This window comes from Antechinus flavipes, chromosome 2 (genome assembly GCF_016432865.1).
Source record: "Antechinus flavipes isolate AdamAnt ecotype Samford, QLD, Australia chromosome 2, AdamAnt_v2, whole genome shotgun sequence".
NCBI classification, from domain to species: domain Eukaryota; kingdom Metazoa; phylum Chordata; class Mammalia; order Dasyuromorphia; family Dasyuridae; genus Antechinus; species Antechinus flavipes.
In genome coordinates, this window is record NC_067399.1 from 271,508,517 (window position 1) to 271,525,638 (window position 17,122).

Here is a 17,122-nt window from a genome sequence, read left to right on the forward strand (position 1 = left end):
GAGAGAAGAGAGCTTTAGTACCTTCAGTTTCTTCATTCTCTGGTGTTCTTTTGGATGCTTCTGGCTTTCAGCTTTGAGAGAGAAGATAGATTATACTAACTCTATTTTAGGTAGTTGAAGCAAAAGATTCTGGAAGAAGGTGATATGACCAGAGTTGGCAATCTCCATCACATCTCTATTTCTAGCTTTGGGGAGTTTCCTCTTGGATGAGATCTAGTAACTAAAATTAAACTAAAGTTTATAGTTAAACTGAGTTACCATACTCCCAGTGGGAAAGTTCCTTTACTCTATAGTCTGATATATATTCTCCTATGTTTACTTTCTCTGATTTCTGTTTTGTTATTGACCTGAATAAACAGGCTTCTTTGCTAATTGCTATTTGTTTTCATTGTGGGAGTAGTATTTGGTAGGAAGAGAGTCAAGTTTTGGATATATAGTTTATGGTCCTTTTTCCCCATTAACAAACAAAAAAGAGAAAAGCTTAAGCTTGAAAAACATGTTGTCTAGGCTAACTACATTTAAAGGAGAAGAGAAATATAATGCTAGCCCAATACTTCTTCTATCTGAAAAGAATACTCTGGCCCCATTAAAACCTGAGAACCATGGTGGCAAAAAATGTGTTTTTTGTTTTTAGGAAAAGGGCTTTGGGAGAGTCCTAAATGATTCAATCTTTAATTGTCATTAGAAATAGACTGTCTAAAATATCAGAAGTTCTTGGGGCTCTGGAGTATCTCTTTACTCTCCCTCTACACATGTTGTCTATGATTAGTTGTTGGACCTTGTCCATTCTTCTTCCACAAATCTCCCCATCTTTTGTATCTGTCCCTTCTTTTTTATTCCCTCAGTCACCACCCTAGTTTAGATCCTAAGCACCACTTCACTAAACTATTATTACAAAGTGTTCCTAATTGATCTCTAAGGTCATTATGCTTCTCCTGTTCCCAATTCATCCTCTGCACAGCTGCCAAAATAAAACATCTAATATACAGATCTGACTCTCTTCTCAAAAAATTCTTCAAAAATTCTATTGGGTCCCTATTATCTTTGGGATAAAATGAATACTTCAGTGCAAAGAAAAGAAAGTTCCAATTACCTTGGCACAATTCATCACATTTTTAAAGACTTTCAAATGATTAAAAAAACCAATCCTTCACAAAAGAATCTTGAAGTAAAACGGAGATCAACTTCATTCTACTTTGATGTAAATTCCTGACAGTCTGATTCTTGACTAAGAAGTTACTGATTTTGTTTCTAGATCCTGAATTTAGAAATCAATACTGTTTGAACCAAGATCAGGAATGCAGAAGCCTATCACTGGCATCATATGGGAATAGAAAAGAATCTCTGCAGACAGCATGTTGATTTAGAAAACCACAAATTGACATTAAGTATGCTATATTGTATTTTTTCTGCTTCTGTTAAAAATTTCCCCATTATATTTTAATCTAGTTCTGGCTGCACTAGGAAGTTTTGTGGGCCATGTGTGGTCCACAGACCTAAAGTTTGATTCCACTGGACTATGCCAAGAAATATTCAGTGTCATATGTGAGAATAAAGTGGTCACAGTTTAAAAGAAAATATATAAATGTGTGTATATGTGTAATACATATAAACATGAAATATATGTATTTCTACATGTATGTATATTTGTGTGTTATATATACCTCCGTGTGGAGGGCTGTGGGGGGGGTCCCATTTGATAAAGTCATACTAAAGTGGTAGAAGTAATTACAAGGGCACACAGTGTACAGTACATAACCATATGTGTTTATGGGAACTTACTCAAACAGACTAACCCACAATTGTGTCTGAACATCTAACTACTTCTACACCCTTGCACCCAGGTTGTGGAATGAGGTCCAGTTCCTAAGCAATCAATCAAAACATTAACCAACTGCCTTAATGTATTCATGATGCTCTATAGCTCCTCCCCCTTTTTCTGATTTCTATAATTAATATGGGCATTTGGGGGGGAGGGGTTGCAGGAACCCCATCCTGGCTGGCCGCTGCCCCAAACCGCATGGCAGGGATTGGAAATCCATTGATTTATCTGGCAGCCACCTCAGACAGCTCCTATGTAAATAACCCAGATTATTAAAGGACTTTTATAATCATACTCTTACACATACATAGAGGCTCCCAGCCTCTTTCTTCTGTATCATTTTGCCGATTTGGTGGAAAGCTGCCCCTTGGTTGAGGATAGTACAGATAAACAGAGAGATACAGATATATATATATGTGCATGTGTGTGTATGTAAGTGTACATGTATGTATATATATGCATGGACATATATATGTCTGTATGTATGGAAAGACACACAGGTGGATAGATAGATAGATAGTTGATGCTGTTTTTCAGTTGCTTTAGTCATGTTTGATTCTTTATGAATCAAAACCCATTTAGGGTTTTCTTGGGAAAGATACTGGAGTGGTATGTCATTTTCTTCTCCGGCCCATTTTATAGATGAAGAAACTGAGGCAAACAAGGTGAAGTGACTTGCCCAGGTCATATGCTGGTAAGTGTCTGAGGCCAAATTTTAATTCTGGAAGATAAGTCTTCCTGACTTCATATCCAGCACTCTACCAACTGTACCACCTAGCTGTCTATCTATGTGTCTGTATGTATATATGCATGATATGTGTGTATATATGTATGCATGCATGTGTGTATATGGGATATCAGCAGAGGATATTTGGGGATGATAACTTTGATCTAGTTTTACCAGGCATCTCCTAAAATAGTCAATCATAAATGATTGTCACATTATGGAATAAATACATGATTGGAAATCAAAAGCCTTGGTTTCTAGACCTACTTCTGCTGCTAAGTGGCTTAATAACTTTGGACAAATCATTCAGCCTCTTAAATTTATTTTTTCTCTTTAGTCCAACAAGGAAGTTGGACGAGTTGAACTCCAATGGTGCCTTTCTTCTCTATAGTTCCATGATTTCACTCCTAATTGTCAGTTATCTCTAGAACAACTACTAGACATAAAGCAATAATTATCTATACCCCAGAGTTTGTGAAGAGTCCTCCAGGGAGGTTACAATAGGAGGCAGGTCAAGGATTAATTCTACTAGCCACCACCAGATTTATAATGTGGAGAATGGGCATCTGAGAAAGGTCACACAACAACATAAAGGAGTAAATTATATTTTCCATTTTTCCATTTTGTCTGGGATTTAGAGATATTTGGTGCATGTGATCATTAATATAGGCATTCTTACTAAGAAATACAAATTCTACCTACTGCAATAGCTCTAAAAATAGCTTTGAAGGACAAGGTGCCTTCTGGGTAAGTGATTAGGTTATGATCACTCAGTACATTTCGATGTATGGTTCTACTTGCATCTTGGGGTAAAATTATAGTTTCATGTATGAAAAACTAAACTAAATTATCCTTTAAGGTTTCTTCCAATATTATTTTTCCATGATTCTGTGTCCAGAGACCAATGCTATTGTTGCTGTTGCTGTTGTTATTAATCTTTATTATTATTATTGACTTCATCCATTCAAAAAGTATTTATTGAGCACCTACTTTGTGTCACCCTTGGATCAGTTAATGTAGACAATTCATATTTAGTCAAATTTGACAAGTACTTGTTAAGAATCTTCTAACTACCAAATATTCTGCTAGACAATGGAGTCACAAAGGAAAAATAGGTTCATATCAGATGGCAAAGGACTTTAAAGGCCAAATGAAAGAATCTCTATATCTTAAAGGCAATAGGAGCTGCTAGAGCTATTTAAGTAGAGTATGCATATGTTTTAGGAAAAATCATTTGTCAACTGGATAGAGTGAAGGGGGGAAGAGACTTGATACGGGGAATTCAATTGAGAAGATATTAGAAGAGTGTAGATGGTTGTGATGAAGACTTTAAATAGGGTATTGGTGATATAAGTAGACAGAAGAGAACAAATGAAAAAAGTATTGTGGAGATAGAAAAAAAAAAAAAGGATCATAGAATTTTAGCTCTTGCCCTGAAAAATAATTTAAAAGTCATGTTAAATTTCTTTATTTTACAGATGGGAAAACTGAGGTCCAGCAAGTTAATCAACCTGGCCATGAGGCATCTAATTGCAAGTTACAAAGCCAGGATTTAAACTCAGTACTTCTGACTCAAGAGTCAGTGCTCTAATTTAGAACTATGCCAAAGGGTTATCAAAGTGTACATATCCTTTGATCTAGCACTGTCTCTACTGTGTCTGCATCCCAAAGATCATAAAAAAAAGAAAAGAAAAAAAGGACCCACATGTGCAAAAATGTTTGTGGCAGTCCTTTTTGTAGTGGCAAGGAATTAGAAACAGAGTAGATGCCCATGAGTTAGAGAATGGCTGAATAAATTATGGTATATGAATATAATGGAATATGAATGTTCTATAAGAAATGATCAGCAGGATGATTTCAGAAAAGCCTGGAAAGATTCACATGAACTGACGCTAAGTGAAGTGAATAGAACCAAGAGAACATTGTACAGAACAGCAAGATGATCAACTGTGATGGACTTGGCACTTTTCAACAATGAGATAAACCAAGACAATTCCAATAACCTTGTGATGGAAAGAGCCATCTGCATCCAGAGAGAGGACTATGGGGATTGAATGTGGGTCAAAGTATGCTATTTTCAACTTATTTGGTTGTTGTTTACTTGGTTTTTTCCCCTCTTAATCTGATTTTTTTTTTTTTGGTGCAGCATAACAAATATGAAATATATTTAGAGGAATTGCACATTTAATTAGATAACTTGCTATTTGGGAGAGGAGAAGGGAAGAAGGAGGGAGAAAACTTTGGTACACAAGATTTTGCAAAAGTGAATGTTGAAGGTTATCTTTGCATGTATTTGGAAAAAATAAAATACTATTTTTAAAAAGTCAGTAAGTGCTCTTTCCATTGCACAACACTGCCTCTTCTTTGTCTTCTACGGCAGGAAAAGAAAAAAAGAGAAGTAGGAAGAATGGTATAGTGACCTTTTCATCAATGAATTTGTTACCAGAAAACCCTGCTTTGCATTCTACTTCATCTACTTCCTATCTATTTATCCTTCAGCAAGTTCCTTGATCTCCCTGAATCTGTTTTCTCAGCTATAAAATGAAGAGGTTGAGTTAGTTGATTTTAAAGGCCCCTTCTAGCAAAAGATCTGTGATTGAGTGACCCTCACTGGCCACAATTCATGCCCAGTACACTCTGCCTAAAATGCTTGAACTCAAGCAAAACCTGAGGATTTATATAGGAAAGTTAAAAATATGGGATTGTTGCTGGAAGATATCCTTGGGGGAAGGGGGTTCAGTATAGCCTGGAACATTTTTGATTGACTTATGATGAACATCTAGACCTCCCCCAAAAAATAGAAAATTGAAATAGGGGTATAAGATTTTGATTTTGTTGTTGTTGTTGATTTGTTGCTTGTTTTGCTTTTTTCCCCTTCAGTCAACTGCTTTATTATCATTAAGTCCTGAGCACCAGAACCACTGAGTATTTTCAGGATTGATTGGAGCCAAAAGTCTCATTCTATCTTTTCTAGAATCATCCTACAGCTGGTTACAGAGTTTCATGGAGTGGGTTAGCCCAGGCTTTTAGGCGTAGGGAAGGGCCAAGCCTAGAAGCTATCACAATTTATACATATGTATTTCACTGAGCTCAAGAGAAAACTTGAAATAAAACCACAGACAGGCACAAAATTGCTTCTCCACAACTCAAAGTAGACTTGCAATATAGGCCTAAGGGAATAAATGGGGTGGGGTTAAGGAAGTGGGGTTAGAGCCAATGATTTAAAGCTCTTAAACACTTTGACCACAACTGATTTTTAAGATTAAATATTTCAAAGGAGATTGGACACTGTGGTCCAGTTTCCAAATGAAGCAACAGAGGAATGGGGAATTGAAAGGACTTGCCCAGTAACCTACAATACTCTAGCATTGGAGCTGAGATGAAAACTATTAGATTTCCAAACACCATGCTCAACTAAAACTCTGAGACAGATCCATGTGTTGGGATCTTAAGGCAAGACTCATATCACAGACAATCTATGATTCACAGTTTTGTTTTCACTTATAACTATTAATGCAATTTTAGGTATATATAATCATACACACACACACACACACACACACACACACACACACACACATACATACAGTGCCCCAAGAATCATTTAGAGTTTAGCAAGTTAAATCTGCATTGACTTTGGAAACAATCAGTATGTATGAAATTTGGAGAGATTTAAGAGATAAAAGATGGGTAAAAGAGAGACAGAAAGATAGAGGCAAAAGAAAGACAGAGAGGAAGAGTGGGAGGGAAGAAGGGAGAAAGGGAGATAGAGAAAGAGAAAAAAAGAAAGAGAAGAGAGTGACAAAGTGACAAAGAGAAAGTGGGGAAGAGAGTATGTATACATGCATGTATGTATATATACATATATACACATATCATGTGTTTATATATACATGTGTGCATATATGTATGTGTGTATACATTTTCCCCTCTCTCTACAATATGTCAGCTCAGCTATTATGGAGTATATCTGAAAATTAATGCTCTTTCATCTATCCATTATATGTCTATAGATATATTTTCTATATTATACATAAATACATATATATATATATATTTTTTTTAAGATTTTTTTGGCCTAGACCTGTCACTTTATTTATATGTGGAACTTCTAGTAGACAAACTCCCTCTACCAATGCATATCAGAGAAGCAACTATTTTGCAAAATAAAGAGCTCCTTAAGGCAAAGAGATATTAAATGACTTTGTTCAAAGCAAAATGGCCAATTTGTCCAAGACCTAAGTCTTCCTGATTTCAAGCCCAGCTTTCTAATCTCTATATTTTTCATCTCCATCATATATACTCATATTTGAAAACTTTTAAGAATCAATCATTCCATTAGTGGTTACTCCTTCCATTGATGAAAACTGCAACTCCTCCACAATTTTAAAAATGATCTTTGAGAATTTTTTTGGCTAAGCAATTGAGGTTGGTGATCTATATCTTTCTTAGCCAGGCTAGTCCTCAGACAGCAGATAAACAGTTCGTGAGTAAGGTCATCCTTGAAGCCTTTCCAGTTTAGATTTCACTGGCAAAACCTTCAAGAATTCAAGGGTTTTGTAATACATAAACATAAATGTATATTTATGTACATGTATATATATGTGTATCCTAATACAGCCACACATGTATATTGGTAGATGAGCAAATATACATATCTGTATGTATAAAGTGTATATCTATATACATATATAGATACATGAACGTAGATACATATATAGAGAGTAATGGATAGAGAGGGCTCTCAGACTCCAGAACACCCAGGTTCAAATCTTATCTTTGAAACATGATAGCTGAGTACTTCTAACAATTAGAGAATTCTTAATAATTAGAGCTGTCCAAAAGTGCAATGGGCTGCTTCAAGAAGTGGTGGATTCTCCCTCCTTGGCGGTCTTTAGAGATTGATAACTACTTTTTGAGTATATAAGAGTGAGAATTCCTTTGAGTATGGTTTGGAGTAAATGGTCTCCCAATTCTGAAACTCTTTGATTCATGAATGACTCTTAACAATCACTCTCAATAATTCTAGAACCTACTAAATCAGCACAGTCTGCCTTGGCAGAAAGTTTCCTCCATAGGGACCCCTTATATCAATAAAATAACAGAACCAGACATCTTCCCCAAAGTATATGCCTATGATTGTTTTTCTCTGTTCTCAAAAATAACCAAAGTGACATCATTATGTTGTGATCAAGATAAATTGTATCTGATGGCTGATCACATCAATATGAAATCAGAAGGCTCAACCACAGACCAAGCATAAATAATCCATATGAACATTTGGGGTAGAGATGACTACATTTGCACAATTCATGTTTTATTGTTGTTGTTGTTTTGCTCTTTTTTTTTTTTAACTACTTCAATTCTGCTTTGCTCACAGAGCACAATTTCTTCTTTGATACAGACATTCCATACTGGCAGTCCTGTGCCCAGTGTCTCCCAAATGATTCTAAAATTTTTCAGAGAGACCTTGAAAGCATCCTTACATATACTACATATAATCAGAACTACAAGTCTTTCTATCTCTTTCTATCTATTTACCTATATCTATCCATCACCTATCTGCATATATACTGTAGATATATCCATGTAAGTATATATAAATGAAAAGACAAAAACAGAGACAGAGACAGAGACATAAACAGACAGATAGAGAGGCAGACAGAAGAGAGATTGTGGATCTGTTGTCTAGCTACTTCCCCTTCCAAATTGGCTACAAGTTTATGGGTGACGTTAAAGTAATTATCATAGACATAGAGTTGGAAAGATAAACAAAACTATTCAGGTCTTGCCAGTCTGAAACTATCTCCAGGAAGCCCCAAGGGAATATCTTGCTCTTCAACCTCTATTAAATTGGGTGCAATCCCTGAAGTCTGGTGATAGAATATTACATGACTTCCCTCCCTCTCTCTACAATATGCAACAGCTCAGCTATCATGGAGTACATCTGAAAATTAAGGCTCTTTCATCTATCCAATAGTCAATGAATATTAGAAAATCTCTTCTATGTGTGCAACACTATGCTGATCCCTGTGAGATGCCAAAACAAATAAGGCATAGGTTTCTACTTTCAAGAATCTTATAATTAAGGTATTAGAAGATAAAAAGTTAGCAAGGACCTCAGATTATCATCAAACCCACTGCTGTTGTTTTTTAGATTAAGAAAATAAAACCCAGAGAGATTAAGTGACTTGCCCAAGATAACAAATGAAGCAGCTAGGACATATGGTAAATAGAGATCTGAACTTTGAGTAGGGAAGACCTGAGTTCCTATGTGGCCTTAGATACTTACCAGCCTTGTGACTTGGATGAAGAAGTTTGTAACCCAATGGCTTAAAATCCATTTGAATGAAACCATTCTCATTAGTGAAGATTTCTCTATCTCAGCTTCCTCTTAAAAAAAAAAAAAAATAGGGATAATAATAACAAGTACCCACCAGGGTTGTTTTGAGGATAAAATAAGATAATATTTATGAGTCCTTCATACAGTATCTGACTCATAATAGGTAATTCATGGTTGCTAATTATACACACACACACACACACACACACACACACACACACACACACGTAAGATGTGTCAGAGGTAAACCTAGGTGACTCCAGGCTTTTTTCCTCTTCCTCTCTCTCTTACTTCCTTCTTTCCCTCTCCTCTCCCTTTCTTCCCTCTCTCTTTCTTCTTCTCTCCCTCTCTTCCCTTCTCTCTTTTGCTGAGGCAATTGGAGTTAAGTGACTTGTCCAGAGTCACACAGCTAGGACCTGTTAAGTGTCTGAGTCACATTTGAACTCAAGTCCTCCTGACTTTAGGGCTGGGACTCTATGCACTGGGCCACCTAGCTGCCCCTCCCTCTCTCTTTTTCTTTAGCTTTTCCTCTCATCCAAACAAGAACTTTAAATGTGGAACATTCACACACAGTTGTAATAATGGGGAAGGGAAAAACTAGAATTGGAAGTGGGTAGCATAAAGAAAGACACATTAGAATAAACTCAAATGTTGAACTGGAAGGGAATTTGGAGGTGATCTGTTCCAACTCCTTTAATTTGCAGATGAGAAAATTAGATTAAATAAAGGCTCAGTAACTTGTATGAATATATATATATATATATATATATATAATAGGTCATATATAGTAAGTCAATAAACACTTATTTATTAAGCCCCTACTATGTATCAGGCAGCTCGGTGGTACCATAGTACACAAACTGCTAAGCCTGAAGTCAGAAAGACTCATCTTCCCAAGTTCAAATTTGGCCTCAGACACTTAAGTATGTGACACCGGGTAAATCACTTAAACTTGTTTGCCTCAGTTTCTTCATATGTAAAATGAGCTGGAGAAATAAATGGCAAACTATTCTGGTAGCTTTGCCAAGAAAACCCCACATCTAAGAGTTAGACACTACTAAAATAATTGAACAATTACATTGTGTCAGTCACTGTATTAAGTCCTGAGAGTTCAAAGAAAGGAAAAAGTGGCAAGTGGATAATCTACTTGAGGGCAGAAACTAATTTGACTTAGTTTCCCCAGCACCATGTCAAGTATAATAGATAGATGGATAGATAGATAGATGAATGAATAAATAAATGAATGAGAAAGAAAGAACAGTAAGAGATGGAAATTCAAAGATTAGTCAAGGAGCCTGAGTTTTTCACTTATTAACATAAAAGGCTTAGACTACATAGACTATGAATCCTCTTTTAGCCTGATCAATGATTCTATGACTCTCCAATTTTAGGGTTTGATCAGAGTGGACAGCTTAGGTCAAAGGCATTTTTTTCAATCCCCCGCATCTTATTCATCTCTTTAAAAATAAAATAAAACACGCACTTCAGTTGATTGTTTCTCATCTGGCTAACATATGAACATAGAGACATGCAAAGACAAAATGTTCCATTTGTTAACTGTGTTGGGATAGACAGTCATTTGTTCTGAAGCAATACAATCAGTTTTTCAGAGACACGCCATAAACCTCTTGCAAAATGACAATGCAGTGGAATTCCTGCAATCAGGTTGCCAGCACCATGACCAGCATCAATCCAGAGCAGAGGGTTAGAAAGGAGCAGAATGTGATCAGAGTGAGTCAACTTAAAGAAGTTTCATTGTCTGAAAATCTTCCTCATATCTCATCTTTACACATTCTTTACGCAGAGGCTCAAGCTCATAACCTTGTTATCATCTCATTGTTAATGGGAAAATGATCATTATATTCTGACAAAAGGACCTTCATGCTTGAAGTGTGGGATCATATCATCCTTCAACTCTCTCTTTTCTCCATGGAGAAACCTTTCCTTTAACCTCCTCTTAGAAGATTTATTTTCCATAATAATAAAATATCCCTTTTGGTTTTGCTCTGATTTCAATCTCAAGTGTTTATTCCATATTGCTTGAAAGGCCCAAAAAAGGAGCCAATACTCCATGGAAAAGCCAACCAGTACTATACATGACAAGAGAAGTGCCCCTTACATCCTCTGTACTGGATGACAATCTTATATAATCATACAATTTCATCTTCTTTTTTTTTCTTTTTTTTTTTAGAGGCAGTCAGGATTAAATGAAATGGACAGGGTCACAAAGCCAGTCTGTGATCAGATTTGAAATCAGGTCCTCCTGACTCCAAGGCCAGTGCACCTCCTAGCTATCATCTCTACTCCCCCCTCCTTTTTTATATTTTATTTTCAATCTCAGCTCATGAGTGGTTCATCTGCTCTGAAGTTTATACTAGTCATTCAATAAGCCATCATAGCCTTCTGATTCTTCATTCACAATGTCCCTTAAGTCTCCACCTCTACTTCTACCCTTTTTATTTCTTGGCTACCTTCCTAGCCCAAACTCTCATCACCTCCCTGTCTAGATTACTGCAACAGTCTCAGAGGTGAGCCTCTCCATCCAGACTCTTTATATGCCAATCAATCCTCCCCATGGCTTCTAAAATTTTCATTTTTTGCTCATTTTTTTCATCATGTTCAATTCTTATTCATGGCAAAAAGAATATTGATTCTTTGTTGCCTGATAAACCAAATCCAAACTCCAGAGGCTAGCATTTATACCTATTCCAACTCCCTTTCCCTCTCCTCACACCCAATCACCCATTCTCTGTTCCTTTCCAAATTCTAAATTTCTCTGACTTCCTTTTAGTCACCTATATGGGGCCTTTGGCTTCTTCATTGATGTCACCAACAAGTATTTGCTAAGTCACTCAGACTCAGTGCTTTTGATGTACTTCCTCTCCTTCTTCTCACTTATCCAATCTGTCATCAAGTCTTGTGGAAGTCTATGTTAAAGATTTTTCTCAATCACCCTCTCCCTTCTAATACAATTGCTACCATCTTACTTCAAGCTAACTTATTCTCCGATAAACGTGGTTAAAATTTCTTAACTGTATTTCCACCTATGCTTTTTCCCTCTCAAACTATCCTATGTGAGGCTATCAGATTAATTTTCTGAGTGCACCAGTCAGCTCATGTCACTCCATTACTCAAAAGTGGTTCCCCATTGTCTACTAAAGAAAGTTAATGCTTGGCCATGTCCTCAGGTCATCCTTTTTATTCTTCTATATTTTGGATTTTGCTGCAGTCAAACTGAATTATTCATCATTTCACCAAAAGATTTCATGCTTCCTTCTTCTTTTATTCACATGTGAAATTTCCCATACATGAAATGTCTTTTCTTCCCCCCCCCATCTTTAATTATTTTAATCCTTCTTAGTCTTCAAAGCATAATTCAACTAAATCCCTCCTCTATGAAGTCTTCCCTGACCCACAACAGGTTAACAAGTATGTTTTAAGTGCTTATTTTGTGCCTGAGACCATGTTGGGAATCCATTATTGGGCATACAAATACAAATAGAAAGATAAATAGTCCCTGTTTTCAAGGAGCTTACATTCTAAAAGGGGAAATATGAAGCAAGGTGAAGTTACCCATGATAGGCCATGGTAGAAGTCCAGAAAGGTTAAATAGAGCCTGGGGTAGAATGAAAACATGCCTGACCTGAGGATCTTCCTTAATATAGACATTCTTGGAGGAACTAAGCAATCAGAAGAGACCACAGGATGGAAAGCACTTCTAGCATGAGAATTTCAGGGCTGAAATGAACTTTTAGAATGAAAAGTTTTCTGTTACAAACATGGCAGGACTGAATACAACCTGAAGCTGAAAGTGAGCTCTCCATCATCTAATTTCATGCAAATTTGTATTCCTTTTTCATGCCATGTATATGTCTTTCCAATCTTCTTCCTTAAGGACAAGGATCATGTCTTATTTATGTTTAAATCTCCCTCATTACTCACTAGTACCAGTATTTCAGGTTGTGATTCAAAATTAATTTGCTCAAAAAACTTTGTTAATGTTCCTGAGAACCCTAGGATTACATTGAACTTCTTTTTAAATTTAGCCCATTGACCTAGAGGATGCTCTAGTTATGCCTTCATTTTATAGATGAGGAAATCGAGGATTTCCTAGGGAAAGTGATTTGACTAGGTTCATGGCACTAATGAGAAGCAATATTTGTCTTCAAACCCAGATCTCTGGCTCCAGATCTTCCCCCTAAAAGAATCTGTTTAATTTTAGCTCATTCCATTCATTCTTAGATGCCAATACTCTCCATTCTTATGTATACAGTTTATACTTTGATTCAGCAAATATTTCTTGCTAATGACTCATTATCCCCTTCAATTTGTGTGCATGTATACGTGTGTGTATGTGTATGTAGGCATGCATGCATTTGTGAAATCATTCTCTATTTAACCTTTTGTGTCATAGATAATTTTGGCAATCTGGCAAAGCTTAAGAATCCCTTCTCAGAATAAAGTATTTTTTTTCAATTCACAATTGAAGGAAATGCTAAATTTTGGTTAGAGACTAGTGAAAATAAAGCTTTCAAGTTTATATAAATAAGTAAAATTTATATAATAAATTATATATAAAGTTTAAAGCTTTAAAATACATCCAAGTTTATGTATTTCCTAAAATCAATCAACACAATCCTTGGGGATCCATAGATCCATGTATTGAAATTCCTTTCTCTAGCACTTTATGCTGTTGTTGTTGTTCCATCATTCCAATCATGTCCAACTTTTCATAAGTTCATTTGAAGTTTTCTTGGCAAAAGATAACTGGAATAGTTTAACACTTCCTTCTCCAGCTCATTTTACAGATAAGGAAACTGAGGCAGAGTTTAATGTCTTTCCCAGAGTCACACAGCTAGTATCTGGTGCTCAATTTGGGCAATGGCAAGTGCTCCAGTATCTATGCCAAGAAAACCCCAAATGGAATCACAGACAGTTGGACAAAATTGAACAAAATGAATAACAATAGCATTTTTAGGATTAAATAGCACTTTGATGTACTATCTCCTTGAATTTTCACAATCCCCTAAGATCCATTATTATCTCTATTTTTCAAAGGATGAAACTGAAGTTTAGAAGACACATTGAAGGTAATCAATGTGAGTGTATGAGGAAGCATTTGAATCTTGGTCTTGTAGCCCTGCATCCATGATACCATGCATAGCTGAACTGAATCACACACTTGCTCTTCATGCTCTGGTCCTGCCATTTACCAGAACTCAAAGCAGAAGCATCTTGAAAATGAGTCATGGAGAACATGACTCAGTATCTGTTCAGTGAACCATAATCAATCAATTTTCTTCTATTTAATGTAGTGTAGTAGAAAAAGCAGCAGACCTAGAGTCAAATGAAGTATATTTAAGGCTAGTGGAACATTTACTAGCTACGTGACTATAAGCAAGACACAACTTTTCTGAACCTTCATTTCCTTGGTTGTAAAATGGGAATACAGTAATCATACTGTCTATCACAGAGGGTTGTTGGGAAGATGGTATTTTGTCAACTTTCAAACAATTCAGGAATGTGAGCTGCTCTTTTACAGTGAACTATTTTACTGTAGGACTGGAGACTGGATTTGTGATTTCACTGATACAGGGAATTCCTGTGTCATTCAGAGCAGCACCTTCTCTCCAACTATAGGAAGGAAGAAAACAAGTATTTTTTAAGTACCTAATATGTGCCACATACTGTGCTTTACACATATGATCTCATTTGACTCTCATAATCCTGGGAAGTAAGGACTATTAATATCCTCATTTTGCTTTTGAGGAAACTGAGATAAACAAAGGTTAAGAGACTTATCTTGGGTCACACAGCTAGAAAATGTCTGCGCTCATATTTGAATTCAGATCTTCTTGTCTTTAGGCCCAGGTTTGTGTCCAACATACTACCACCTAGTCATCCTATAGTGGTGACAGGTTAAATAATTCATCTAGAGCCACAAAGTCAACATGTGTCAAAAATGAGTATTCAGCCCAATGGCTCTGAAACTGGCTCTCTACCATGATACCTAAAGACAATATAAAAATGTAAATTATTACTATAAGCCATAAAGTATTATATAAACACAAGTTATTATTATTATTTTCATCAAGTTGGGACATCTGTGTGCAAGGACCCTCCCACATGCAGAGAACTGATAAAAGCTCAGAGGCAAAAAGTTGCTTCACAAAAGGGGCTTTTGAGTCAATTAGGCAATAGCTCCTATTGTTCCAAATACCCAGGTCATAAAGTCAAATCCATATATATTGGCAATGATAGAGGTTATCAAACATTCAAGGAAAGGGATGGATGCTTCCCAAAGGATTAGTACAGTGAGGGAATGATCTCCAGTTGCTCATGTTTTATATGTTCATTTGTTTGTTTTTTTGGTGGGGAGAGGCTGAATGAATGCATGTGCTGTGCCTGGAGCAATGATGCTTCATACAGTTCACCAAAGTACTCTCATGATTGATTTCCCTAAACCACATTACTGGAGAAGATCCATAGGACAGACACAGACACAGTGATTTTAAAAGAAACAAACCTACCAGGTGTGTCTTGGAAGGAGCAGCTGGACTGATAGAGCTGATAATATTCCAGAATATCTCTGAAGATAAGAGTTGGAGCTTAGAAATGAAGCAGAAAGTCTTGCCAACACGATTTTAACTGGAAACTTGAAAAATCCATATGTGGCATAATGGGTAGGGCATTGATCTAGACATCCAGAAGAACCTGTGATCAAATTCCAACCTGCAAGTTTAATACCTATATGACTTCCCAGGTGAGTCATTCAACCCCCTTTTACCTCAGTTTCTCCATCTGTAAAAATAAGGACTAAGTGGCTTCTAGGGTCCTTTCTAACTCTAAATCTTTGGTTGTAGGACGGAGCTAGATAGCTTCACTTCCCAGACCCAATATTCCTGGCCAAATGTTGCCTGAAGGAATACAGCTCACACAATAAAACCTATGTGAAAATGGACATTATTCAGTTGCCTTCTTCTACATTCATAATGTAGGCATTATGATTTTTATGAAATTTTTAGTAAAGATATATGAACATTTACATTCAAGGGGTACTGTCCCCTTGAAAATGTTCCCCTTGGGAAGTCATAACCTCATTGTGCCTACTTATACTATTATTGTTTAGAATAGTTTTGTATCTCCCCTGTATGGTTAGTCCCATAGTCTACTGAGAAGGACACTGGACTGGGAGTCAGAAGACCTCAGTTGTTATCATTACTTTTCATCACTTTAGTTAAGTATGTTTGAGGAGCAATGGCTTTACATTAAGTTTACATGTGGAATTAGCATCATATGCTAAGGAAAATGCTGGAATTGGAGAGAGGAAAGTTTGGTATGTGTTTGGTATGAAACCAAGATAAAATGGGCTTTAGTTTCTTCATATATAAATGGAAAAGAATAGAATAATACTATTTGTACCCCTAATTTATTTCTAGAATACACAAACATATACATACATACAAACATATACTTTTTAATGGTCAAAATGGTGCCAAATCTTCATCCTTGGAGGATGTGGTGATACTGATTCACCTCATTTTGGGGGAGTGAAAATATATTAGTTTTGCCATACATCCACATTAATTACATTTGTAATGTATATGGCCCTGGGATCTTCTAGACCCAAACTTAAAGGAAGAGGTTAAATTTAAAACAAAGCTTTAATATGATGATCAACTCTGAATGACTCAACTCTTCTCAGCAACACAACAATCCAAAGGACTCATGAAGAAAAATGCTACCCATATTCACATAAAGAAATGGTGGACTCTGAATGCAGACTGAAGGATGTTTTTTCCCACTTTATTTTTTCTCATGTTTTTTTTTTCCTTTTAATCTGTCTCTTCTTTCACAACTGTGATTAATATGGAAATATGTTTGACATGATAGCACACGTATAAATTATATCATACTGCCTACCATCTTCAAAAGAGGGAAAAGGAGAGATGGAGAAACATTTGAAACTGAAAATATTATAAAAATGAATGCTAGAAATGTTCTTGTAACTGGGAGGGAAATAAAATACTATTAGGGTTTTTTTAAGTTAAAGCAAAACACATTCAATCTATATTGGATTGCTTGCTGTCTTGAGAAGCGAGGAAGAGGAAAGAGAGAGAAAAATTTGGAACACGAGATTTTGCAGAGGTAACTGTTGAAAACTGTCGTGGCAAGTATTTGGAAAAATAAAATGCTAATTATAAAAAGTGTTAAAGTAAAGCTTCATTAC